Source organism: Peromyscus californicus, unplaced genomic scaffold (genome assembly GCF_007827085.1).
Source record: "Peromyscus californicus insignis strain IS unplaced genomic scaffold, ASM782708v3 Scaffold_16__1_contigs__length_79575227, whole genome shotgun sequence".
In the NCBI taxonomy this organism is placed as follows: Eukaryota; Metazoa; Chordata; class Mammalia; order Rodentia; family Cricetidae; genus Peromyscus; species Peromyscus californicus.
This window is the reverse complement of record NW_026294458.1, coordinates 59,326,049-59,353,862: the sequence shown is the minus strand read 5'-3', so window position 1 is coordinate 59,353,862 and position 27,814 is coordinate 59,326,049. Positions and strand designations below refer to the sequence as shown.

The following is a 27,814-nucleotide window of genomic DNA, read 5'->3' as shown; positions in this document are numbered from 1 at the left end:
GTTGTCTGTGTTTAGTCTCCTGTGCCCTTTTCCTTTCCCGTCCCCATGTCCCCAGATTCCTGGCACCCCTTCATCTCTTTCATACTGATGTCCTCATCTCAAGTGTCTACAACTTTCTCTTCATTACTATAAACAAAGAAGCCTTTCTTTTTTTCTTTAGGCAGGCAATATCCACACTGATTATTATGTTTTAATTATCACTGTATTTACTGGAAGAGGATAAATGAATTGGTTCACGACAATGAGCTCTCTGTATGGTTTAAAATTTTCCCCTCAAGGTTTGTTAGGTCTTTTAGAACCAAGGATGGGTAAGCCACTTCTCTGAATCATAGAAAAAGTCTGACATAGTTTTTCTTTAGGCAAGTGCAACTCAGAAAAATCATATTTTATCTACCCTTTTAAAAATGAAAGTGATATGTTGCCCTCAGCAAATTTCTAGAGATTTTCAAGTGTGGATCCTTAGTATTTCTCTAAAGTAGAACGTGTAAACATACAGTTCAAATAGCCTCAATTACTTTATTAAGTATTTTACCTACATTGCAGGAACTCCTCCTTGATTGACAACTTAGAGGCAATTTGATTATAGCAATATAACACATAAATATCCATTTGGTAAACAGAATTCTTTTAGAGAGTGATAACTGACTAAAGCAGAGTAGTGGATATGTAGAAACCATATAAATATTTCTACATGTCCAAAGAGAAAATCTTATTAAAAACAAATCCCTTTGGTTGCTTATTTGGATTATTTAGTTGCCAGTTTATTGATAAAGGTAAATCAGTTGTTAAAATAACAGGGCAAATGGAATTGGGCTGGCCATAGATGATGAGTTTAGGTGACAGTGCTACATTAAAAGTATCCTGTAGAGAATTGCTTTGTCAAACTATATAGCCAATGATGGTGTGCAATATTTAAGGCTCTTTAACTAATCTCATTAATCAGATAACAGGAAAAAAATAATAATCATACACTGTTTTCTACGTTTACTTTGTACTTGCAAACCAAGCCTCATACTACCATTGAACAGAAATTTACCACTTCATGGAAAAGACTTCTCATATTGTGATCATGGCATGCAGACTGTATGACCTATACACAGTAATGAATGGCCTATAATGGCATTCTAACTGATATGCATACTAGGGGTTAAAACTTTACACGTACAAAATGGTATTTTTTATCAGTCATGAAGTTCACATACACCTCAACTTCATGAGGATACCAAACTTACTACTTATTTAATTTGGAGATTCCATTTGAAAAGTATACAAGAAGTTGAAAAACAAAAGCAGCCTTTGACACCAAGCTTAAAAATAAATCCTCTTAGTTTGAGTTCAGCCATCTTCCTGGCTGTTAGCTTACTTTGCTAATTCTACATGGTACATTAATTCAATATTTGGTAGATGACATTAATAACATTACTAGGGCACTGTTAAGGGATGGCATCCATTATGTGCCACCTACCTCTATTTGATGTGTTCACTGCTTTCAGTCTTAAGTCATTAAATGGGTCACTAATCATTATCAACTGTCAAAAGTACCAGCTAGTTTTCATAATTGGGATGAACTGAGAACACGCGCCTATTTCAGCGAATTCTTTCGCCACTGGTGGATAACAACTCACAGCATGCTCTGAGTGAATTCATATTATCTTGTACTGCTATCTTTATATAGGCAAGACGTTGTGGTTGCTGTTTTTGTAATAATGCCTTTAACTGAGCGATAAGAAATACATTAGCACATTGGCAGTAACTATTTTGTTCATAGAACTAAACCAGCACTAATGAGACCAAACATATGGGGGTAGTTATAAGATTGAAATATAGATATGGCACATTCGTGTAAATTAAATGCCTCAGGTATTCTCTCTGTTTGTTACTCTCTAATTGACACCCTCCCAAGCTAAAAGCTTATCACCTGCTTCACACCTGCATTATTGGGAATGTTTTCCATGGTTTTTCCTGGCTACAGGGCATCTGCAGACTTTATTTTCCCCCTCCAACAGCCATCTATATATTGCATACTACTTCCAGACAAATTCATTTTCAATGCTGATTTCATTATACAATAACCTTGCTTAAAAGTCACCTTTGGATCCCTATACAGACCTCACGACCAAATCATTTCAATGCAGAAGTTTAAGTCATATGTAACCATTCCCAGTAGTTCTATGTAAACATTCCCTTCAGAACCACCAAGGAAACTGCTCAGTCATCTTCCTACTGTGTCATTAAAATTCCATATCCATTGGAAGTATATTGTCACAATTATGCTAGTCCCCTCATATAAAATCCTCTTCACTTTTATCTTTGTTTTTCTAACAAAGATTTATATAGTTTTCAGTTTTACAATCTGAGTGAGTCCATAGCCATGTGTTCAGTACAGCATGATGACCCATCTCTGTCAATTCCCAATGACACTTCCTGGTTAATATTTTTTTATTACTATTCAACAATCTTTCATATGTTTTAGACATAGTCCCATCCCTATATCAAAGCAGTCAAGGTGAAGTACTATGTTAATGACTTCAGTAACTTTCACTATCACAAAACAAGCCTAAAGTACATCAGTACTCAGAAAGTATTGATAGACTGTAGTGTGCTTCCACAAGCAATACATACATATCTAGAGCACTATGGTGTACCTACATCTGAATCTATAAGGTTTTCCTTCTTGACTTTCCAGCAACAGAAATGTTTATTAAAATGTAATGAAGAACATTTTCCTTGAACAAAAACATGTGCTGAATGATACCATACACCGTAAAACTGTTAACTTTCTGCACACACTGCGCTATGCTCTTTGAGAGCTAGAAGAAGATATGGAAATATTTAATGTCTGAATTCTCAAAGTGTACACTTACCCTTTACACATAATAAAGCCAATTTATTTGTTTAATAGAAAATGCTCACAAAGTATTTTTTTTAATGTAGAAACTAACCCCACATAGTGCTGCGCATTTGAAGTTTATACTATTTTTTTTAAAAAACACAGCACAGTTGCACTGGTAAATGCAGGGGTACCTGGCGACAGCTTTACATTTAACAACTATTTAGTAAAGCATTGTCTTCGGATTGCTGAGGACATCACAATTCTTTTCAATTACTTTCATCTTTAAAAAACCAAATAAACTAGAAGTTAAATGTTTTCTGGCTCTGTGATCAGTAACCATAGCACACACCTCAGAGGCAATCATCTCCTGCTGTGCCACACTAATGGGTAGTGAATAGACTGAACTACTCTATCCCTTTGGAAAATATTTGATTCATTATTTTTGTCCTGTACATTAATTAAAATTAAAAATGTCTCAATTCTAAAATAGGGATTTCATAGGAACTCTTGTGTAATTTTTATAGACTTTTTTTTTTTGTTTTGTTTTGTTTTTTTTGGTTTTTCGAGACAGGGTCTCTCTGTGTAGCTTTGCGCCTTTCCTGGAACTCACTCGGTAGTCCAGGCTGGCCTCGAACTCACAGAGATCCGCCTGGCTCTGCCTCCCGAGTCCTGGGATTAAAGGCATGCGCCACCACCGCCCGGCTTTATAGACTTTTAAAGAATTGAAGTCTGAAAACTATTTTGTTCTATTTTGTAAATACTACATTGAAAACACAGAAGTGACTTATGAATTATCCCACACAACAAAACAGCAGCAAAATCACACAGAAGACCTTATCCTAGATGAGTTTTCCATTTCCTTAGACCTCATTACATATTTTCATGGCTCCTCACTTTGCCATGTCTTATTCAAGAACATAATCCTGCCCATGCAAACAAGTTTTCTTTGAAAAATGGGACATAATGAATGCCAGTATTAATATGCTCAATGGTAGCAACATTGACAATATTTAATAATGTTAATATTAATATTTTTCTTTATATATAGGGATTGCATAATTACTGGAAAGATATGCAGCTTATGAGGTTCTTCAGCATATTCAGGAGCAGATGCTTATATGAAAGGTCATGGAGAGGTCAAAGTCATAGATGTTCTGGGGAAGCCAGTAGGATGTGTTTTTCAGAGGTGTGTAATACCAGTGAGCATAGAGGATAGCTGTGATAACCAATTTATTTCTTGTGCATGCATTTTAGAATTGGAGGATTATTCCTGCATATCTATTTTTCTCACTTCAAAACTGAATGAGGCATTTGCAGAAAGAACAACAGAAAAGTAAATTATCTACTCATGGGACATAGAGCTCTTGTTTATCTTTATCCAAGACCTTGCTGCAGAAGAAAAGCTCATAATACAGAAACAAGCAAGAATAACTCACCAATACAAACTATGATCTCTTTTTCTTCAAATTACTCTTAAGTTAAACTTAAATGTTCTATTTTGTCCACTCTTAATCTTCTAAACTGATATCCATGTCTATTTTAACATCAAAGAGAGGATGGTTATACAGGTTTCTGCTTCATTTGTCTGAAGGAAAACCTGAGCAATTAATAATGTGGTACCTCACGCTGCTCTTTTCTTAAGTGTGGTAGCTCAACAGCCTTTGAATGTAAGTTCCCATCTAGTAAAAGGAGGACAGTGCTCCAATCATGCTCTATGTAAACTAAATGCACAGGTGCCCAAACTCAAACAACTGGTTTAGTAATGAACCTGTTATTTTATAGAGTATTATACATATATAATTATGTAGTATTTTATATAATATTATACCATACATAATGACACTCACAAAGTCTACTTTGTGAGTTCTCTCCTACCTGCCTCAAATAAAGTAGGGCAGGGATTAGTGTTGTCTTATGAATTCAGGTACCATTCACAAGTGTCAAAGCAGACAACATACAAACCTGAGCAAAAGATTAGTGGCAGCTTAGCTGTCACGGGGTGTGCTTAATTTGCCTATTCATTCTGAAAAATGAAATACTATGCTTTGCTGGAACAGATAGCACCATCTATCACTCAAGATATTTCTGTGATTAAAGCACATGTGTTACCTGGCAAAAATATACTACAACCAACAATTTCCAAAAATTTAAAAAATATTTTTGGAAATGACAATTTATTATTGTTTTAGCTACCAAATACAAAACTAAATTTAAGGTGTTGATGAAATATATTTTGTGGCCTCAAGTACTGTGGTTTGTTGCCACATAGACAGATGAATTTCTATTGTACTTAAGCCCTCCGACTTTTCTATATTTCATTTTTCAAGGCCTTGCTCTTTACATAGTATCTTTTTAAAAAATATAAAAGGAGTAATTCATAGTGGTATGATAAAAACCACTTGAACTCTGTAAGTGTTAGAGATGGACACTGAAGTTTTGGTTGGAAAGGGTTATAAGAACCAATATTTATTAAAGGTAGGGATATAAACATCTCTCTAGATCTTTGGTAGGAATTACAGGAAATAGAATTCATGTGTTGAGAACACTTACTCTTCGATTAACCACTATATTGTCAAAGAATTTGAAAATAGTGGAAGTGAGATTCAGTTCTGAGAAAGGGCTCTCTTGGTGTGCTTCTTCCTAGCAGCCGGGCATGCTAGAGTATTAAGAGATGGAGTCATGAGACTCAGGAATTAAGATGAAGGGCAGGTGACAGAGAAGGGCAGAGAAAGACAGAGACCATATGAAATATAAGGATGAAAGAGAGAATGAGAACAAAGGAAAGAATAAAATCGGGAGATATGCTGGTGTAAAAGAGAAACCCTGCCGCGAAGAAGACAAACTCTGCCACAGGCAGTACTTAGGTCTAGAAATTTTCATTTTGTTTTAAGTTGGAGCTACAGTAAAGAAATGAAGTTGGAACTGTTGCAAAGCAACCTCTAAGACCAGGGCTTAATTTCAGGCTCTCCTCTCCTGTTTTCTAGGATGGAAGAATATATTTTTTTTTCTTTTTCCCCTCTTATAAGAGGAGTCTTTGATCCTTAAGCCTTAATGAGTCTGGTCAATATGTAAAGACCCAAACCTTGAAGGGGTATGCCTTCATTTTGTTAAAGCAAGTGTTAAACATGCACAATTTGTGTGGTCTAAATAAAGACTGTTGGAACTGAACCCTGTGTTACTGAGGTATTTGAAGACAGGAAATTAAGTGCCTATCCAGGATGCCAAAATCATTTCTTGGCAGAAAAACACTCCATTTATTTTAGATAAAATGAAGTGCAGTAATATAAAAACAGCTATTCCTTCCAACAGACAATTAATCAATAGTTACCTTTGTATAATTCAATATCTGGTCTGAGAATCTTTTCCCTTCTAATTTTGACTTTATTTTTTTATATTTTATTTATTTATTTTTAATTTTTTAAAATTCATTTTTACATACCAGCCACAGATCCCCCTCTCATCCCTCCTCCGGCCCCTCTCCCACCTTTCCCCCCACCCCACCCTTCAATCCCTCCTCCAACAGGGTAAGTTCTAGCATGGGGGTACAGCTAAGCCTGGTACATTCAGCTGAGGCAGGACCAAGCCCCTCCCTGTTGCATCAAGGGTGAGCAAAGTTTCCGAGTTTTGACATTATATGCTTCTAAACTAAAAGTGATACATCTGTTCAGCTCCTTCTTATGAATTCACAAACATCTAAAAATATAAAAGCACATTTTTTCACAGTAAATGTAATATGAAAGCAATCTATAGTTCCTGGCTATTCTTTTGCATATAGCTTTTTATAATTGATGTCCTTTCCAAATGGCTACTAAAAGAAAGTTTGGAACAATTTACTAATTACAAGAGGTAAACATTCTGCTTAGTAATCCATGCGTACAAATGGATATAAACATGAACATTAAAGATAATAAATACAAATACATGTTGATACAAGGAAAACTATATTAACAGATGGAAAAATATTAATTTCTCCAAGTTTGAAGTCTTACAGCTGTCTATAAATGATGTTAACAGAACTGAAAGAATCAGTTTATCCAGCAATTATTTACCTGTAGATTGTATAAATATATTGCTTATTTTGTTCATAAATCTTTCTTTGGGAATAAATATGTGTGACAGATGAGAGGCAGACTATAAAACAAAAAGCAGCATCTCAAGAATGTTACAAAAATAGATTTAATGACTACTATTTGAGCATATTTTACATGATAACTCTACACAATTTTCAGTTCAACTTAAATGCACACATGTTATTCAGAATAAAATTGTCACTTAATTTAAATTTAGTAATAATTATTAGTTCAAATACTTAGATATCTTTTTATATGAGCCTATATATCTTTTTTTCAAGGAGACAGAAGCTGAACTCGCATAAACATTTCTGCAAATGTTTAGGTATGTAGAGCTGAAATTATTTTAAAGGGGCTGATGTTTTTTAATTGAGTCTTCTGGCACTGGGACACACAAAGGGTTTTGAAATGTTATTATGTAGACCCTGTCAGGTACAGTAGACACCAGATGAGAAAACAAACAAACAAAAAAACCTTACATGCTATATTAGATAGGCAGGGATTTCACATATTAACCAAATATATGAAACCACAAGTAGGACTTCTGTTGCAGAAACAGAAGGCATAGGAAGAGGAGACTAAAGACGAGCCACCTTGATGATAAATGTGGGGTGTGCTAGTGAGACATGAAAAGTCTAGATGGAGAAAGGACACTGGGGCTCTGTCTGTGCAGGACACAGTGACCTGGAACAGGGATGCAGACTCTATTTGGTGGATAAGTAGGAATGACTGATAACTCTGTGTACTGTGGTCAGAAGTTCACTGTGGGACAGCATTTCATTAGGAGAGAGTTGAACTCAGTAGTGAAAGACTGATCAAGGTAATTCTGGCCAAGAAAGAAAGAAAGAATGAAAGAAAGAAAGAAAGAAAGAAAGAAAGAAAGAAAAAAAGAAAGAAAGATAGAAAGAAAAAAGAAAGAAAGATAGAAAGAAAAAAGAAAGAAAGAAAGAAAGAAAGAAAAAAGAAAGAAAGGAAGGAAGGAAGGAAGAAAGAAAAAGAAAAGAAAAAAAGACATCAAACGCACTCACACTCACCTCCTACAACAATAACAAACAACAATAACAATAAACATGAGCTTATATAAATTTAAAAATCATCTTTCAAAAGGATTAAGCCCAGTGTGGCTTTGCATCTTGTAGTCCTATTACTCAGGATAACAGACTATGTGACAAGCAGTCTTTTTAAAATCAAAAAACAATTAAGCTTATGTAATTATTGGGCATCAAGAGAATTTTCAATTGTAGTTTAAAAAGTTTGAATTAGGAAGCTTCACAAGTTTCTCATGGTAATATAACCAGAATGAATATAATACTTACCTTTGTGTACCTATATATGTGTGTGTATGTGCCAGCATGTGCGCACCATACACACACACACACACACACACACACACACACACACACACACACACACACACACACAGATATCTATTTGATTATAAGAGAAAATGTCAAATGTTTTCAAAGAAAACTTTTACTTTTCTGATGCAGTGGTTATAAAAATGCTCTTAAACTGTTTTCATCGCTTTCCTCAAAGACAGCTTATCTTATATAGTGTCATTATTTACTTATTTGCATTAATTCTTTGTTTATTTTTGAGATTGCAATTTAATTACATTTCTCCCTTTCTTTTCCTCAATCCAAACTCTCCCATACACCCCTACCTGCTCTCCAAATTCATGATTTCCTTTTTCATTGTTATTACTTTCATATATATATTTATATATACACATATACTCTTAAGTGTAACCTGATGAGTCCATATAATGCCGCTTGTATGTATGTTTTTAGGGATGACTCTTTGGTACTGGACAATCAGTTGTGCTGAAAGACTACTTATTTTAAACCTATGATGTCAAAATCATTTTTTTTTCTAATGTGTTCTTGTTACCAAAAATAACCATATCTATATCTATACATCTATGTCTATATTTATATCTATCTCTCTCTATCTCTATCTATCTATCTATCTATCTATCTATCTATCTATCTATCTATCTATCTATTTATACAATGAAATTCTAAACTGGAAAATTATGTGAGTAATTTAATTTAAGAGGTGACTTAATTTTAGATACCAATCAGGGATGCATCTGTTAAAAATGGCATGGAAATTTTCAAACAAGGACATACATCTTTTAATTACACTTTGCATCAAGAAAGTCATGAAAAATTGCAGTCTTGAGTGATAGGATTCACTGTAATCTCAAATATTCATTTAGATAATTGTAGTTTTCCACTTTCTCCTTCACTGGTTCCCTGTCTTCCCAAAAGTAACCTATGTTTAAGAACATATGAAAAGAATACACTTTTGGTTTTTAAAAATCTATTATTTTTTTAAGTTTTATTTTAAAATACCTTGTAGACACATCTCAAATCCTCTCAAAATTTACTGATCAGGGACAGATGGTAGCTCATTCATGTCAAGTGAATAGCCTACAAAAAAGAAAAGAGGAACGGGCACTAAATGTGTACTGGATTGATAAAGGATCCCCCCATTTAATGTGCTCACAAGGGAAGAAAGATCTGCAAGTGCGTCAAATAATCACACATTATTTTCATTTGTAATACGGTTAATTTTTTTAACATGACTGTGAACTTTATAAGAGAGTTGGGTGTGCAGAATGGAGGCCAGATAAAGAGTCATGTGCCAGAATGTAAATTAAAAGAAACAGCTCTTGTAATTTAAGTTATAAGAGCTAGCTGGGAATAAGCCCAAGCTAAAGGCCAAACTTTCATAACTAATAACAAGTCTCCATGCCACCATTTTAGGGCTGGCGGTCCAAAGAAAGTCTGACAAGAAAGTCCAACTGCAGCTGAAATCATCATCTTTAACCCAAACCTGTTCTTTGTAGTCGGTGAACGATTCCTTCATCTCCCCATGCTTTCTTGTAAACCTTTGAGAGTTCGTCAAGGCTTTCACACATAAATTGCAAAGTGTTCCCAATTTGATATCTAGAAAAATTATCTAATGTAACCTATTCAACTTTATCGTCTAACTCTCTTCTTGGAGCACACACGTGTTCTTTGATCTTTCCTGCTTGATTAAGTTGCATAGCTTTCACACTTAACAAACATCATTCTAAAACATAAAATCTGGCTGGTTTATGCCAGCCTTTAAATTTATCCATTTGCTCTTTATTGTCCTTAATTTTTATTTTTATTTGATATTATGATGCAATCATATGATTGTTGCCTCCTTCCTTTTCCCCCTCCAATTCCTCCTATAACCCTCCGCTACACCTCCCCACACACCCATACACTCTCCTTTTAGTTTAAAGTAGTTAGCATTGCCTGAAAAGCTCTTGAGATCTGGCATGTGGTTCCTCACCTTGCCTCTCATCCACCTCCACTCTTTATACACATCATATTAATATTTCTCAAGTGGGATTTCTTTAGCTGCATTATGTACTTATTGTACCTGGAACTATCTTACTAATTTAGTTAGTGTGCCTGGCTCTTAAAATCACCTTATATCTCTGCCTGTACAGGTCCCACTTGAAGCTGTTACCCTGGATTACATCTGTGCTCTTTTATCTGTGTATACATCTCCAAGAACAAATATGACTCGTGACTACCGAGTCTCCAATGCCTATTACATTATCTGACAAGCAATAAAAGACAAATGCCCATTGACTAAATCCATAAAATATAAAATGTTGATAAATTAAAATTAACAGTGAGAGGCTGCTTGCATACTTTATTTTAGTCTATTAAATGTTTCTTACTTTTAAAATATTCAGGTTTATACCTATTTGAGTTTTTGAGTTTTAGAATCATAAGGGAAACGGACTATTGAAAGTAGACAGATACTATCATTGACTGTGTGTAAGAGAAAAGGAAGGAGATGACATATGTCATGTCTACTTCATTCATAGAAGACTATCCAAAAGGAAACTTGATTCACTCAAATACTATATTTATCAGTCTTGATTATCCCAAATGCTTAAAAAGACCACAAAGTAGTTATTATGGGTGAAATATTAAGAGACTGTATTGTTAAACTACATTCAGTTGAAACCTTTACATTTAGGGGATTGCTCTGTCAATAACCAAAGTTGGGTTCCATGTCTTGAAATCGTCTTATTGATGCAGGACAAATTTCATTTCAGGTGCTGTTGTTGACTGGGGAATTAGCTGATATTTACAGTGTATTTGGTAGTTTTTGGATATTTTAAATCAGGTGATGGGTGATGCTCAAAAGTCATAGTGACAAGACTGAGTCATGAGGTTTGTGGTATAAAAGAAAAAAAGAAGTAACAGATCAATCACAATGTAACAGAAGAAAATACTGGTGGACACTTCCGCCTTGGATCAGCAAACTCCTCTCTTAATAAAGACGTTATGAGTGCTTCTATTTGAGGGGAAATACCAAAGAAAAGGATGTAAATTTTCCTTTCTAATAATAGTAGACCATGGAAATGTGCCCCAAGCAAGGCTAAGCAGACTAAGACAATCACAAGGGTAAATCAAGCACAAAGGTTGTTTCTGCCTCAATAATTCAGGTAATTGAAACCGAAACAGGTTGAGGCATGTAGCTGGCACGTCTCCTATTTTCTTTGGTAGTAGAGACACATGATTTGTTTTTTCCCCTAAGTCTGGAACAAGTTTTAAGCTGTAGCATTCTCTGTTTGTGGTATGCTTGGAAATATGGAATGAATTACTGGAGTTTCAAATGATACATTCAAGCAATAAATTAATGCGATGGCAATAAATTAATGAGAAAGCAAAGCTTTTGCATGACACTGTGGCGTGCAGAAGCATTGGCGCAGGGAATTCTTGCTACATATGCACAGGCAGGAAACACATATGTACATTCTGCAGCTTTGACCTCTCCTCAACAGGCATTTCAAATTTAATTTCTAAAACCGGATTCTTTTTTACGTTTCTCCCTACATCCCACACACTTGTCCTCCCATATACCTTAGTTTAATTTAGGGTAATGTCATCCATCCAGAAACACAGGAACACATTTTAGGAATTTTCCAGGCTTTCATCTCCCTTCATACTGCCATTTTCATTCCCCCCTTGACTACACAGAAAGCCCAAGAGAAGTTCCACTGAATCCATTCCCTAAGAGACTCCAAAATCATGCACTGGTACTACTCCCTGGATTTTCAAACCTTTCGTTATTGCTGTATGCTATCTTCAGCTTCTTTGCTAAGATTAGTGAAATACCATAGTTAAACATTTCCACATCTGTCCTGCCTCCTTTGGATGTAGCCACCAGTGATCAAACTGTAACACAAAGTATAACATTAAATTCCTTTTATACATGGGAAAAACTAGGGACATTCATTTTGCAGAGAAAACTCTATAATACTGCTCTTCATCACAGAAAATATAAAGCACATTAGGGGAACTATAGACTTGTCTGCTTCCCTAATCACCAGCCTACTGGATGCTTCTACTTCAGTGCCTAGCTCTTCTTCCATAAGTTATGTTAACCTTTATCTTGCCAGTTAATACCAATTAAGTTGACATTCATTCAAGAACTGTAAGTCACTAGCAATGGACCAGACATGGGACTGAATCTCCCTACTTTTTTAATGTAGTTCAGTCTGAATCATAGATATTGTTTTTGCCCATAAGAAGACCACAATGCTATTCCAGATGTTTCTGGTGGTTGATGGAAGGTAAGTATGTAGGAAGAGAAGAAGAAAAGTCTCATAGAAGGGAATTCTAGTAGAATTAATATTTAGGAATGCAAAGTCATCAGCTAGAGAAAGAATTCATTAAGCTGGAATCATAAGCTCTTACTGTGTTTTTGAGGCTCCTGAAGAAAGTGTAGACCTTGGTATTAAATCTGAGAGACATCTTCAAGCTACCCAGTAGCATAAAGAATGAAAAAATCCCAATAAGCACTGAGACTGGGACCTTCACTACATAATTAATTAAGGAAAAGATCTTCAGTTGTAAAACCTTACAATATTTGGTTCTAGACACATACACACAAATTGTTAAATACATAAGCAAATGTGAACACATATTTTCACACCAACAAGCACAATACACATGACATATTCATGACAGGTTATACACTGGAAATCATGCAAACATGTTAACTCATGTGCAGGCACTTACACATGTTTATCTACACCTGCACATACGTATATACTTACTCTGACATGTAAATTGTCTATTTCTTTGCTATGAGTACTAGGCAAAGCATATCCATTCTTCAGATGCCATTATGGTCTAACTCTAAATTCTACTATTCCATACTGCCTCCTCAGAACACAACAGTTTTAAAGATTACTTCTGGCCTCAAAACTCTCAATTCTCCTAGGGAAGAGAGACATATGAGCAACTGTAAGTACAATGTCACTAAGTACAATGGAATATATGGGAGTATGACTAGGAAGGTTTTGACAGATGAGCAAAGAGAGAGTCAGTCTAGGACAGATCTGTAAAAGGAATCTTAAACAAGACAAGATACAAAGCAGTGGTGGGTCTGTTAGAACTACTTTATTCAATAGCAATCATGTGACAAGATAGATATGTACCTGAACTTAACTTCAGAGTCTTAATTCCTGTTGATCCATTAACTTTATTCATTGCTGCCTTATGGGATTAATACAGCATAAAGATATGCAGAAAACTTGAATTAAGGAGGAGATGGTAATAAATTCCTGGCATAAATTGCCAGTCATAGGAAGTATCAAGAACAATATTTTAATAACATGATATATAGTAGGAACACCCTCCTGCCTCACTTGGTTCTCTCTTTGCTTTCTGGCTCTTGTCTTTCTGGATTCTGGAATTCAGAAATAAGCTTAACTGGTGTGTTTGTGTGTGTGTGTGTGTGTGTGCTATTTCTATTACCTCCCCTAAGATACTATGACATTTTTAATGGAAGGGGGAACTTAGGTAAGAGTGATTTGGTTTTTTTCCCTATGATTTTATAAGTGTGTTGTTTAAAACATTGACAGGGCACCTATATGTGGGGAATTGTCTACTTAAGACTTGACTTAATTCATTGAATGTTTTGTGTGCCTCCTTTTGGTCTGTCTTTGTTATGTTCCTTCTTTTTAAATTTGAGTGAACAAGCAAAGCCATGATATGTCACATATAAGATCCTATCTTAATATCCTATTCTTTGAGAAGTTGGGAATGCTGGGATAGAGAATTGATCAGAAAAAAATGACAAGATAGGACGTTGTCACATTCCAGATACAAATCACATGACCATCTACTCCATTGTCTTCCACAACATCTCTCAGTATTTGCTATTCGTTCTAATATACTCATTTTTATGTGCATGGGCCCTGGTGGCACTTCATTTTTAATCCAGCTGAACAGAAAACAAGAAAGGGATGAGGCAACTTACAGACTCTTCTAAGGGCCCTGGTTATGTACTGGAAACAGTTGAGTTTAAATTCATTTTTTTAAGTTTCTACAGAGTCTTTTGTGTGCTGGCTAACTTTTATTTATTTTCTCCCAAAGAGAAATTAGTAAATCTAGTCTCCATGTTTTAAAAGAATATTACCATTAAGCTCAGACTAAGAGATTTGACATTCTTTCAAACCCAATTCAATCCAGTGATAACCCTAATTTTGTTGGTGAGATAATATCCATGACTCAAATGGCATGAATAGCAATTCACATCTCACAACATATTGTGACACTCTTTGTCTTCAGAGTTTCTTCTTTCATTCTTTGACAAATAAATCCTGAGTTTTTTGATTCAACAAAGCCATTTTTTTCATAGAGTATTAACAAACATAGCAATATTATACATGTAAATAATGCATGAAAGTCAACAGAAATTCCAAGTCCATATCAAGTCATGTACTTCCAATTTTAAGACCACATGAGTAAATTTACTGTATAATAAATATTGTCTCAAATACTTGAATCTTATGTATGATATTTTAGGATAATCTTTTTTTTTTTTTTTTTTTTTTATTTTGAGACAGGGTTTCTCTGTGTAGTTTTTGGTGCCTGTCCTGGATCTTGCTCTGTAGACCGGGCTGGCCTCAAACTCATAGAGATCCCCCTGGCTCTGCCTCCTGAATGCTGGGATTAAAGGCATGCACCACCACTGCCTGGCTGCATTTTAGGATGATTTTATATATGAATACCAAAAAGAACCATGAAAATTTCATTCAAAATAAATTTCATTGTACATCAAAATCTATATGTTTATATTTTTGTGCCTAATCCATTAGGAATTACAATTTAATCCAGAGATAATAGAAGGGCAAGAAATGGCACCTTATAAAATACATGGGTTATTTAATAGTTTTACTTGATAACTCTCTTTTGTCTCATTTCAACCCAATGTAATTGAATGAATATTTATTCTGCATTCATTAATTTCAAAGATGAGTAATACATAGTCATTACCTTCTTGGCAAATAGCCTACTGTGGACAAAAAGATAAATACAAATTAATTTTTATAAATGAATTCAGTTTTTCCCCGAAGTTGCTATGGAGAGGTCTGACAAATGACCATCACAGAGAAAGAGACAAATCTCTAAATGCTGATGGAAAGAGGCGGCATTGTGGTAAGTCTTGAGGAATTTGGATGATTGTCAATTTTACCTACTTATGACACATTTTCATGATTATCTATACCATTTACTTTCCTCTGACAGAAGCACTCTTACCTATTACTGTTTTCTATGCCTCTTGAAAAACATTTTTTTTCACTCCTTAATTTCTTGATTCAATATACAAATGGGAATTATTCTTTTGTATGTCTGCCAGGAGTGTAATTAAGGAAAGCTTCTCTCTGTTTTATTTCAAAGTTCTATTTTAAAAGCAATGTTTAGAGGATCTATTAAATAAATTATGATACACCCAAAGATCATCTAATGCAAGTCATTAATAAAGAGGAAATGGATACTGTTGACTTGGATGGAGATCTACAATTAAAAGAGGAAAAAGCTCAGAATTGTGGAGACAGAATGAAAGTACCATTTGCCTTTATTATTGTTTATGGACATGACAAAATACTAAAACAATCAAATGTTAGTAAGCTAACTTTTGGGGAAATGTCACTTCATATACAGTATAATTCTTTATTTCATATTTTAAGTAATTCACATAACATGGGTTTACATTAGAGGTGCAAAGTATGTATCATCTATTTTGCAAACAAATAGATTTATTAAAATGTAATTTAGTAACATCATATTAATACTAAAAATAAGAATCTTTTTCTGAGTTCACAGAAAGAATTTTTTAAATAAATTACTGCTTTGTAATAATTCAGAAAATGTCAATATTTAAAGACCCTTAATGATTAAATTACCTATAGGCATAAATGGTTCTTTTTTTATAGCTGAGAAGCCACACCCATATGCATGCTAGGGAAATAATTGACTATTTACAGCATCAGTCTCCAGTTCTATCTCTAGAATAATCAAATTCCAGTTATAATTTAAAAGTAATAATTTAAAAGTTCATATCAATGCAGAATTTTAAATTTCTTAGAACTAAAGCCTAAAAGTAGTTTTTAATCAATAAACAACAAGGCTCATGTTTTTTTTTTTCTTTTTTCAATATGTCAAAAAATTCAGCAATGGCACACAAAGATAAAAGCCAATAAGTGTAACCATCCAAATCTCAGTTTGCAATACACTTATTACCAGATATCAAATGTTCTATGAGAAATACAACAAACAGCACATATAAAGTGTGACAGGTATCATGAGAGCTTGGCCATTCATTAGACAACAATACAATACTTCTGCACAAAGACACCTGTAGACTAGACCTGCATGCAACAGCTAGCAACAGAAAGCTCTGAGCTCTGCACCTGCACCCAGACTGCTTCGGCATGGTTGGCACATGGTGTTCTCCCATCAACCCCTCAGATGGCCTTGCCAGGAGCTGCATATGCTTTTCTGGGATCAACTCTTCTATCATTCATTCAGAGCACTGAAAGAAACTGTATTTCCATAGGGGCTTAAGGAGTCATTTTACAGTACCCCCAACCTCTTTTTGTTTGTTTATCTGTTTGCTTTAATTTGATCTTCATTTTATCTCAATGAGCTGCCAAGAATGATGTCACCACATGTACTTTACATACTGAGAAGCATCATCTTACAGGCCATGGTTTGGTGGCCACAAATCTTGGCAAATGAGTAAACTTCTCCCCAACAATATAACAAAGCTAAGAAATCATTAACCCAGCTCTAAATAAACACAGCCTACCTTCCCACTTTTATGGGAACACTCTGACCCCTGGTGCACTGTTAACTTTTATGTTATTGATGTTATTGTTTCAGTTTTCTCCAAGGTCTCTGATCTGTACTTTTCTGCTCTTTTAGGCATGAAGCAGTCTGCCCTGAATTAGAAAAGAGGTTCTAGAATGTGGGAGTGGGGGTTGACCTACATCGGAGCAATCTGCATATGATTCACCACAATTAACCAATTTGCTTTGAAATAGCTACAATTAAGTTATTATCAGAGAAGTATTTACTAGACTAGAAACTCTAAATTTATCTTCATGTACGCCCTAACCAAGGGAAGGGCTGTATTTTCAGTGTTTTTAAGCAAAGTAAATACTGAGGAAAATCCTTCCAAATTTACATTTATGTTGTTAAATTATTCACAACTAGCTTTTGTGTGTTGTATGTCTGCATCATTTCCTTAAAATGTTTAGGTATAGAATAGCAAGAAAAATATAAAATTATTGTGCATAAGAGCTACTCACTATCTCCGTCTATCTGTCTGTCTGTCTGTTTGTGAAGGTTCCTGATACATGGAGATTATATATAGTATGCCAAGGTACTATAAAATCATTGAGAATGTAATAAAAGAAATGTCTACATATATAAAGCAAAATGATGTCTTCCGTAAAGCAAACAAATACAATAGAAAAATACTCAAACTGACAAACACTGATTGTGATTAATTCAAATTTAGCAATTAAGTAGAGAAAATACACACCACTGACAATAGGCAGGATCAATCCTAGATATTTAATTATGATGGTCTATTTTAAAACAACTAAAACAAATTTATAATAAGAAAAGATTTTTTTCCTACCTTTTATAGTTGAGTAAATTCTTTCTGAGTGACTATTAAGGGTAACCTGGGAAAGAAATGGAAAATAGATGACATGGAGGGAAATGTAAGGGTTAGATAGCTTTAAAGTCATTATCAACATTTAATATTAGTAACATATAAGCTGGGTAACCACACACTGCTTCAAGGCATCCTCTGTTCCCACTTCATGTGTTCACAAGGCTGATAACACTGTCACTGATAACACACACACACACACACACACACACACACACACACACGGTGCATATATGTTGGCAAAACACTCATATATACAAAATAAAAGAAATTTAAAAAATTAAACTAAATACCTACAGACATATCTAACATCTTGCATTACTAAAAATATAGGTGCTAAGAAAGCAGCTAATTCTTTAGATATGATAAAACTTCTGCCCAGGGTGACACACATCCTGCGTTTCTGAGGCTGCATAGAGATACTATCTAGCAATAGGGACTTGCCACCAGGAAACATCTTGTGTCTTTCATGAAGACAGAAACTGGTAGACTAGAGGGTAATTGAAAACTCAACTGTTGACAGATAATCAAAGCAGTCCCTTTGCTAGCTCATGGCAGGACTCAGGGTAGCCTTTTAATTTCCTGGTTTCATAATCATTCCACAGCACTGAGTCATAAATTCCTTGTACCTCCTAAGACTGACGAGAAGCGGAGGGAGTGGAATCGTGAATTCTGCTCCCAAGAACATTATATTTTAGACCCAAATTGGGGATCTGAGTCAGTCGTGTTTACTTAGCACTGAATTTCTTAAAAATCTTCTCCATTATGAGGAGATATACCACTGGATTAGTGGTCAGAATTTCGGTCATAAACTTCTTAGACACCAATCAGAGAAAGCCAGAGAAAGAGCAAGTGTGGAAAACGTGCCCAAAGCTGGCACAACTAGTTAATGACACCACTAGCTGGATGTGCAAGAAACTCTACAGAAATCCTCAATATGAAATGTGTTTCCTGGGCTAACGTTAAATAAACCAACAAAATGTAGTGTTTTTCTCTTTAACGTGTTCTTCATTCTAAATTGACATGGAGATTGAAGGCAATATTGGAGGGACATTTTGGCTCTCTGGCTCACGTTTACCCACCAATACAAATACATAAACATCTGTGAAACATAAATGATAACACGATTTTACTAACAATTCACAATTTTTTAAATCACCATAATAACACTCCTGAAATAATTCTTGGACCAGTTTGTTTTCCTAAGAAACACCATGTTCTTAGTGTGATCAGACAAACAGTAGTGCATATGCAGAGATTCTCCTCTCCAAACTATTTAGATCTAGAATTGTAAGAGACTGAGAACAGAGTACATAGCAAGCCATGCCTGTGAGAAGGTGTTTCTGCTACAATCCCAGAAACTACTTGTGTGGGCCACATAGGAAACTCACAGTATCAATGGCATGCATCCCCCTTTCTAATTCATGTTTCTTTTACAAAATGCCCAAAGATAAACTTGCTAAGATTAGAAAGTCATATGAGATATAAGAAAAGACATTCAATAAAATATTTAATGAGACATTTAAATAACTTAACAGTTAGAAATATATGCAATTGAAGAGGCTAATGTCTCTAATAATACAGAGCACTGCTTAATAGTAAGATAAATTTGCCAGATTATGTTATGGCATTTTTTTCATTTCTATTCTTGAATCATTAAGAAAGAATGTTGGCACACATTTATGTGTCAAGGTTTAAATAACCAAATCCAACCATTTTTAAGTGAAATAAAGCCACACAAGAAATCACAAAGGAATGTTTTCTGAAACACCAGTAACAGATAATGTATAAAATGTATCTACATCATTAGTTTAAGACATATGATCTCAGAACTTACATTTTTCAGATATAGAAACTTATGAACATGCTTGTTTACACACTCTTGTGCATAGGATTATGTTTATACTACCAAATATACTTAACACTGGAATAGATCCTTCTAATATATTACTCAGTTTATACTCTCAAGTATTTTTGACTCTAGAGAAGAGTCCTGCTTTTTCTTATGTCCAAAATGGAGGTCAGGAGGAATAAACACGTCTGTGGCTTTCAAAGTGGGATGTGTGTTGTGAATGACTAGACCATCTTAATGAGCATCCTCTGGCTTAGGGTACCACAATTACATACATTAGTTAACATTAATAAATGCTATTTCCTATTTCATGGATTTTATGACAAAGTTTTCTTTAATATGGTATGAAAGAATCTGCAGAGCTAAGGGAATGTGAAGAGGAGACAAGTCATTAGACATTTTAAAACATAAATTACTTAAAGACTCTGTTCACCTCTCTTGTCTTCTGGCGAAGAGAACGTTTATTGAGCTTCTATGAAAACCATATTAAGCACTTTACAAAGAGAATTTAGGCTACCACTCAATGTATTCTAGATCCCAGTTCTTTTATCAGTACAAGTCACAAGATTCTGTTCTACTGAAGCAGGCTATTAACAGCATTCAAAAGAGCAAGGGTGGACTTATGCTTTCTTCCCCAAAGTATGTCTGGACAAGTAGCTTTGCATTGTCTGCCCTCTGCACCACTGAGAGAAGCTAGTTCTTTATAATGACATCCAGGGAATGATGATTAATATGTTTATGAAAATCCATATGTTAAAACTAGCTTCACCTACAAACTGACTTAGGAACATTGACTGTTTTGGTAAGATCTTTGACTTTACAGGTAGACGTGAGTTAAAACATACCTTAGCACATTTTAAATAAAGTGTAATTCTATTATTACAGCTTATGTTCTTTTCATGGTCTGCAAGCCTTTGTTTTTATATTGTAGAAATGATATTGAAAACCTTCCCATCAATAGAGTTTTAAGATTTATCTTCCCAGCCTTCTTTAGGATTCAAATCAAGTGGTAACTGCTAGCAGGATATGCTTCATTTAAAATCTATTTTCTCTATGTAATCAACAAAGAAGAATGCATACAAGTTATTTTCCATTATTAACCAAGTGGACTATTCTTTATGAGACATATGTACATACACATACATATGTCTATGTGTATGTATGTCATAAGCCCTTTGCACAATCCATTTCCATTTCTATGATTTGAATCCATCACTGTGAATCCAAGTTCTGGATGAGGTTAGGGTTATTGTTAATCTCTTAACTAGGCATCTGCAATTACATCGGGATGCTGTGATTTACATGATGGGATACAGCTTAACGCCAACGGAAGGTGTGTGGGCAGAGTTTTGACAGTATCACCATGTAACCATTTCCACTTCTCTTCCTAACAATAGCAGCATGATTTAGATCATTATTAGGGCATGTGACCTTTCAAGAGCTGCAGCTTCTTTCTTGGTGATGAAATCGTTAGGAAATACAGCTGCTCCAACAGTAACTTCATGTCCAAGGAATTTGATAAGGCCTTTACCCCACAAAAGCTCTATTGGAGCAAGTGAGATGACTGGCTTCCTGCTGCGCCGGTGGATCTCAATTGATCACATGTTTTCCCAAGTGACAGCTGGAACATGGCCAATAAGATGGTTTTGGAAGTGTTCTTAAACAACTTGTAGAGGCCACCTGACTTCTTGTCAGCCGATCTGAGACAAGAAATGACAGCATCCCAAGGACACATTGTCAGATTGTCATGTTCAATACCTTTTTGGAATAAAAATCTCCATGCAAGTAAAATATGCTGTGTTTTAACACCACAGCTACCTACGAAGTATAATGCATAACTTTGACTACTTTATATACTACAGAGTAAGTAAAATATAATTTGCTAAAATCACATATACACATACTCTTTTGTAATATACATGTATATTGAGTGAAATTAATGGAATACATAAGAATTCATCACTAAAATGTGTCCCATCTTTTATTTTGGAAAATACAAAATGATAATGTTTATTTAGAAAATTATATTCAAAATAAGAATTTCTTGCTCTTAATGGAGTTTATATGCTAATAAATGTAATTAAAAATAAATAAATCTCTAAGATATAGTACTAAGTCTATAAAAGAAGGCAAGTAAACAAAAGTATGAAATTAGGTTATGCTTTAAGATAAAATGGGAACATCATAGTGTTTTCTGCTCCATTACCCTTTTACCAGGTTGCAGTCAGTTAAAGAGGATTGTACCCCAAAATTCCCATGAGTAGTTATGGTTACCTCTGTAAGGGGAATGAGGGAGTAGGAGTTAGATACCACAGCAATTAAATAAAAATGTGTGGAATCAAATCAATAATCTATGAATAGTTTTGACACTATCCCAACTTAATTACACATATTATATTAACTAATAACTATTTGTGATAGCTAATCTTGGTTGTCAACTTGACACATCTGGAATTAACTGGAACCCAAACTGCTGAGCACTCCTGCCTGGGAAGGATTGTCTTAATCAGATTATTTGGAGCAGAAACATCTACCCTCTTATATTTTTGGTTATGAGCCTAGCCTTTAACAACTGAGCCATCTCTCCAGCCCCAAATGACCTCAGCAGTCATGGAGAAGGTACCTGAACTGGCTTACCCCAGTAATCAGAGGGGGGAATACCCTGTCATCATTAGAGCCTTTCTCCAGTAACTGATGGAAGCAAATGCAGAGATCCACAGCCAAACACCAGGCTGAATTCCAGGAGTCCAGTCAGAGAGAGAAGAAGAATTCTATGAGCAAGGGCATTAAGATCATGATGGGGAAACCTACAGAGACAACCAAACCCAACTAGTGGGAACTCATGAAATTTAGATCAACAGCTATGGAGCCTGCCTGGGACTTGACTAGGCCCTCTGAATAGCGAGACAGTTGTGTAGCTTGATCTGTGTAAGGGGTCCCCTGGCAGTAGGGTCAGAATCCATCCCTGGTGCAAGAGTAGGCATTTTGGAGTCCCCTACCTATGATGGGACACCTTTGCACAGCCTTGAGGCAAAGGGGGGGTGGGCTTGGAGTTGCCTCTACTAAGTGTATCTACCCATGGGAGGCCTTAACTTCTTGTAAGAGGAAATGGGGAATGGGTTGGGAGGGGAAGGCTGGAGGGGCAGGAGGAGGGAAGAGGGGGATCTTTGATTGGTATGTAACATGAATAATTGTTTTGAGCCTCCAAGGGACTGCACTAGGCCTTCTGAATACGTGAGACAGTTTTGTAGCTTGATCTGTTTGAGGGGCCCCCGAGCAGTAGGATCAGGAGCCATCCCTAGTGCATGAGCATGCTTTTTGGAGCCCACTACCTATGGTGGGACACCTTAAGCAGCCTTGATGCAGGGGGAGGTGCTTGGATCTGCCTCTCCTTAATGTACTTGGCTTTGCTGACTCCCCATGGAAGGGCTTACCTGCCTGTAGGAGGGAATGGGGGGGGTGGGTTGGGGGAGGAGAAAGGCTGGAGGGGTGGGAGGAGGAAAGAGGGGGATCTGTGATTGGTATGTAAAATGAATAAAAAATTTCTTAAAAAAAAAAAAAAGAAAAGAAACATCTACCCTCAGTCTGGGTAACACCTCCTTATGGTAGCCCAGATAGAAGGCCATGAAGGAAGGAAGCTTTGCTTTTTGCCCTCTTGACCTCATGCTCACTGGCAAGTTTGTATGTCCTGTTGCTGCAATTGGTTAAATTGCAACTTCGTCAGGATTCCTACACAGACTAAAAACCAGTAGCTGTCCAAGAGTCCTCCAGGACTCCAGTACCACTCTTAACATTATGTGAATCTTTCTGTCACAGAACAACCACTATTGGCCACATCCCGTAAGGCAGTCTAATCCCTTTTTATCTATCTATCCATCTATCTATCTATCTATCTATCTATCTGTCTGTCTGTCTGTCTGTCTGTCTGTCTATCTTCTATCATCTATCTATCTATATACATCTATCTATGTATATGTGTGTATATTCTTTCTGTTTTCTCCCTTCAGAAAACTCTTACTAATATGCTATATTTCTAATCAATAGACTTAAAAACCACAGTGTAAACATTATCACACAGACTGCCATGGGGAAGGACAATTTTTTTTTGGGGGGGGTCCCTGTCCTTGAGGAACACAGCTTCCCTTAATGATCCTCAGAGATTCTCTCCACCATGATATCAAGTTTTTCAATGATTAACAACTAACATATAATTTCCAAACTTCATGTTTCTGCTCCCTGGTAAAGTGCCTCAAGGCATATTCTTTAACTACTTATTAGCACTCACGTTCTAAAATGCCTACCGCTCAGAGCACTGAGGGAGAGTTGTTAGGCATTTACTATGTGTCTTCATCTAGCTGGTAGTGAAAGAGAAGGTGTAGTCTTAAGTTTCACCAGAGTCCCTCTTTGCTTTCTTTCCTGTGATACTGCCTTAAATGTGGATTCAAAAAGTAAGGCACAGACTTAAAGTCTGTATAAAATGATCTCTCTTGGAGACTTGAGTCCTACTTCCAGTGACAGCAAGTGTATTACTTATAAAATCATTTTTACTTGAATTGTGTACTTTTGTTTTGTTTTATTTTTATTAGTTTTTAAGATTAGCATATAAAGTACTGGGCACCATGACGTCATCTTATTGCACTTTGTCTATGTTGACCTACCTCTGCAGTTCCTCCTTCTCCCATCGTTCTGACCCCTTTTGTGCGTCCCCCTCATTCCTCCAATAGCCTCCTGTCTATGTTCATGTTATATGCACTCCATTACCCTCTCTCCACTCTACATAAGACATCTTTGACTTTTCTCAGGTCAGCTCCTTGTTAGTTTCATGACTTAAACACACATCCACATGCATACATACACACAAATAAAACTTAGGATTTTGGGTCTGCATCTGTGATAAAACATGTGTTGTTTGTCTCTCTGAACTTCAGTTGCTTCACTTAAGAATTTCCAGTTCTATCCATTTGCTGGAAAATATCATGACTTCATTTTTTTATGGCTGAGTAAAATTCCTTTGTATACATTAACCACATTTTTTTTCTATTCTTTCTTTAGTGGTAGACATCTTGGGAGTTTCCATTTCATAGCTATTCTGAATAATACAGCAATAAACATAGATTTACATCTTCGTCAGTTCCTGTGTTATATATCTAGGAGGGGGTAGCTGTGTCATAAATCTGTCAAAATTCCAGTGTACAGAAAGACAAAACAAGCTTCATTCAAGTACACAGCCTAGATTTAATAATTGTTCACAAGTTGCTATATTGGTTTCAGTGACTTCATTCTTAAACACTAAATGTAGCCACTATTCTTAATTTCATTCAAGCCATTTTCAAAGAATGAATTATTTCCTAGCATGTAATGTATTTATTCATTAAATTGTTTATCATTTGCCTTCTGAGAATATAAAACGCGTGGTGAGTAGGCAGCCAAGTTTCATCAGTTGTGTTTCATTTTTGCCTCCATGCTCTCCAAATGTCAACAACAATCTGAACACACTGTGTCTGCTTTCAATACATAGTTTTTACCTTGCCTAAGAAAATGCCTTACAGCTTTCCGGCCTCTCTTTCTGCCTAGTTGACATCTGTCCATCCTTCAAATTTCAACTGAAGTGGTCCTTCTTCAGATAAGCCTTTTTTCCTAATATTATTTCCTAATAATAATACTAACATTATATATTGCATACTATTGCTCAGCTATTGTGATGATTACTAGTTTACTCTTGTTTATGTGGACATTGAAGAACCCACATCTCTCAATAAAGACAGTAATGGGAAATGAAATGATGATATAGTCTCATCCCCAAGGTCTTAAGAATGATGCGATCGAGTGATCTAGAATAATTCACCTGTAGAACTAACCTAAGGTTACCTCTCTGTGGGCTGACTTCTTGTCTTTCTTTCAGGACAAATAGACATCTTATGAGTATGCAAGCTAGCTCTATGCATGAGGAATAAGAACATAGATGGTGAAGGGCTATACCCAAAATAATTACCACCTGAATCTGCACTCTCACATTGCATGGATGGTGCTGTGATTGAATATGATCAAAGTGGCATCACACTGGATGTGCAGTCCTGACATAACTCAATGATCCTTTCATGTCTGGGGAGGTTGAAAACACTTGGACAAGACCATAGACCTTGATTCCTATTCTTTCTGATTAGGTTGAATCTGCCTCTCTCCAGAACTACAACTGGCATGCAGATGTGAAGATTACTTTGATGTCAAGCATGTGGGAACAAGTAGACAATTTGATAATAGTAGATAACAGTTGATATACCAGACAAATTTAATTGGGTCAGAGGCCAAATGGTGGCCAGACTATGCAGGAAGATGAAGGAACACTATGTCTAATTCAGGGTCCCAGGCTTTTGAGAAAGGAAGAAATGGTAGGAGTGGTATCCTTTTGGAGTTGATCTGGAAGTGATCAGACAGAGAACAAAGTATGACTTGAGGTCTCAACGCCCCCATAGGTTTTGGCACCAGAGACTATGTAAGTTTGCATTTGTATTTGAGATCATTAATGTATGGCTCTGTCTCCTATATCATCCCCAATGTAAATAATCATACCTTATAAATGTATCATTGTAAACATTAGCAAAATTATTTGAAGAACATATAAATACACAAACATAACCATGCTGATATACATATATAAAATATTGAAATGTATTTTTAAAATTTGTAGCTTAAGAACCTACATGAACAAGGATGGCTCAGTTTTGTGTTCACCTGTTTTTTTTTCTTGAACTATAACATAATTTAAAGGAGGTGATTACTATCTACATTTGCATGCATGATAGTTGTCTTAGTTAACTTCTCTATTGCTGTGATAAAACACCATGACCGAGGCAACTTAGAAAACTTTTAATTGAGCTTTCAGTTCCAGAGGGTTAGAATCCACGGTAGTGGGATGGAGGCACAGTGGCAGAAACAGCTAAGAATTCACATCTCTAATCTCAAGCAGGATGCAAAAGGCACTTTAGGAATACCAGTGTTCTTCTGAAACCTCAAAGCTAACTCCCAGTTAACACATATCTTCCACAAAGACCACACCTCTTAATCCTTCTCAAGCAGTTCCACTAATGGCACCAAATGTTCAAATATCTGAGACTTATGGGGGAATAACCCATTTAAACCACCACAATGATGCAATCTTACTATTCCCAGACATTATTCATGTCACTGGATAGGATTTCTTTCTTCACTTTCAACCTACAAGTGGAGTTGGCTTTCCTGGCTAACAAAAAACAAGTTAACAGGCTACGTTATTTCCATTTGCAGTTGTTTGCTCTCTTTATTTTTTCCACTATACTTTTGGAGGGCTTTCCATTCCAGAGCTGGTCTTTGTAAATTAAATGCTGTTTCATTTTTAAAGACAAATTAATTTTAACATATTACAAATAGAGAATTATTATCTTCAGACACCAAAGGGGAAATGGCTCTGTTACTTACTGAACTTTCATGAAATAAAGCTCAAACATTTCAGATTATTTCCCAGTGATTTCCAAAGAGGGTCCATGAAAATATATGAGCTCCTGTTCCTGGAAGAACCTGCTCACAATCTTGTATAATTAAGACAAAATGCACATTATTTTTACTTAGTGAATTTATTCAAGGAGTTCATCATTTATCTGTATCCCTTCTATTGGTTATACACACACACACACACACACACACACACACACACACACACACACACACGCATACACGCATGCACACACATACGTACGCACATACACCACCACATACATAAACACATTCACTCACACATATACACATACATAAATATACCTCTCTACCAGCAATTGAATCTCAGGCAATATAGAAGCCCCTGAAGTTTCAGAGAAGCATAGAACTGATTCCACTTTGTTTTACAAAAGAAAAGCACAATGAAATCTCAGAGAAGGACCCTAAAGACAAATTGACATATAAAACTGTATTGGCAAGTTTCTCCAGAATGAATAGCATTCTTATATCTACTTCTGCATCTCAAAATGAAGCCCTCATATTATGAGTAAC

General features: G+C 35.7%; 1 long non-coding RNA gene across 5 annotated transcripts in view; it reads right to left on the bottom strand.

Moving 5' to 3' along the window:
• The window catches only part of LOC128112177 (uncharacterized), a 610,610-nt gene that overhangs the window by 246,320 nt on the left and 336,476 nt on the right, over positions 1-27,814 (bottom strand). For all 5 annotated transcript variants that reach the window (XR_008218884.1, XR_008218883.1, XR_008218880.1 and 2 more), the window contains one exon: positions 17,905-17,950. This is a non-coding gene — a long non-coding RNA (uncharacterized LOC128112177). The remainder of the gene's footprint in view (positions 1-17,904; positions 17,951-27,814) is intronic.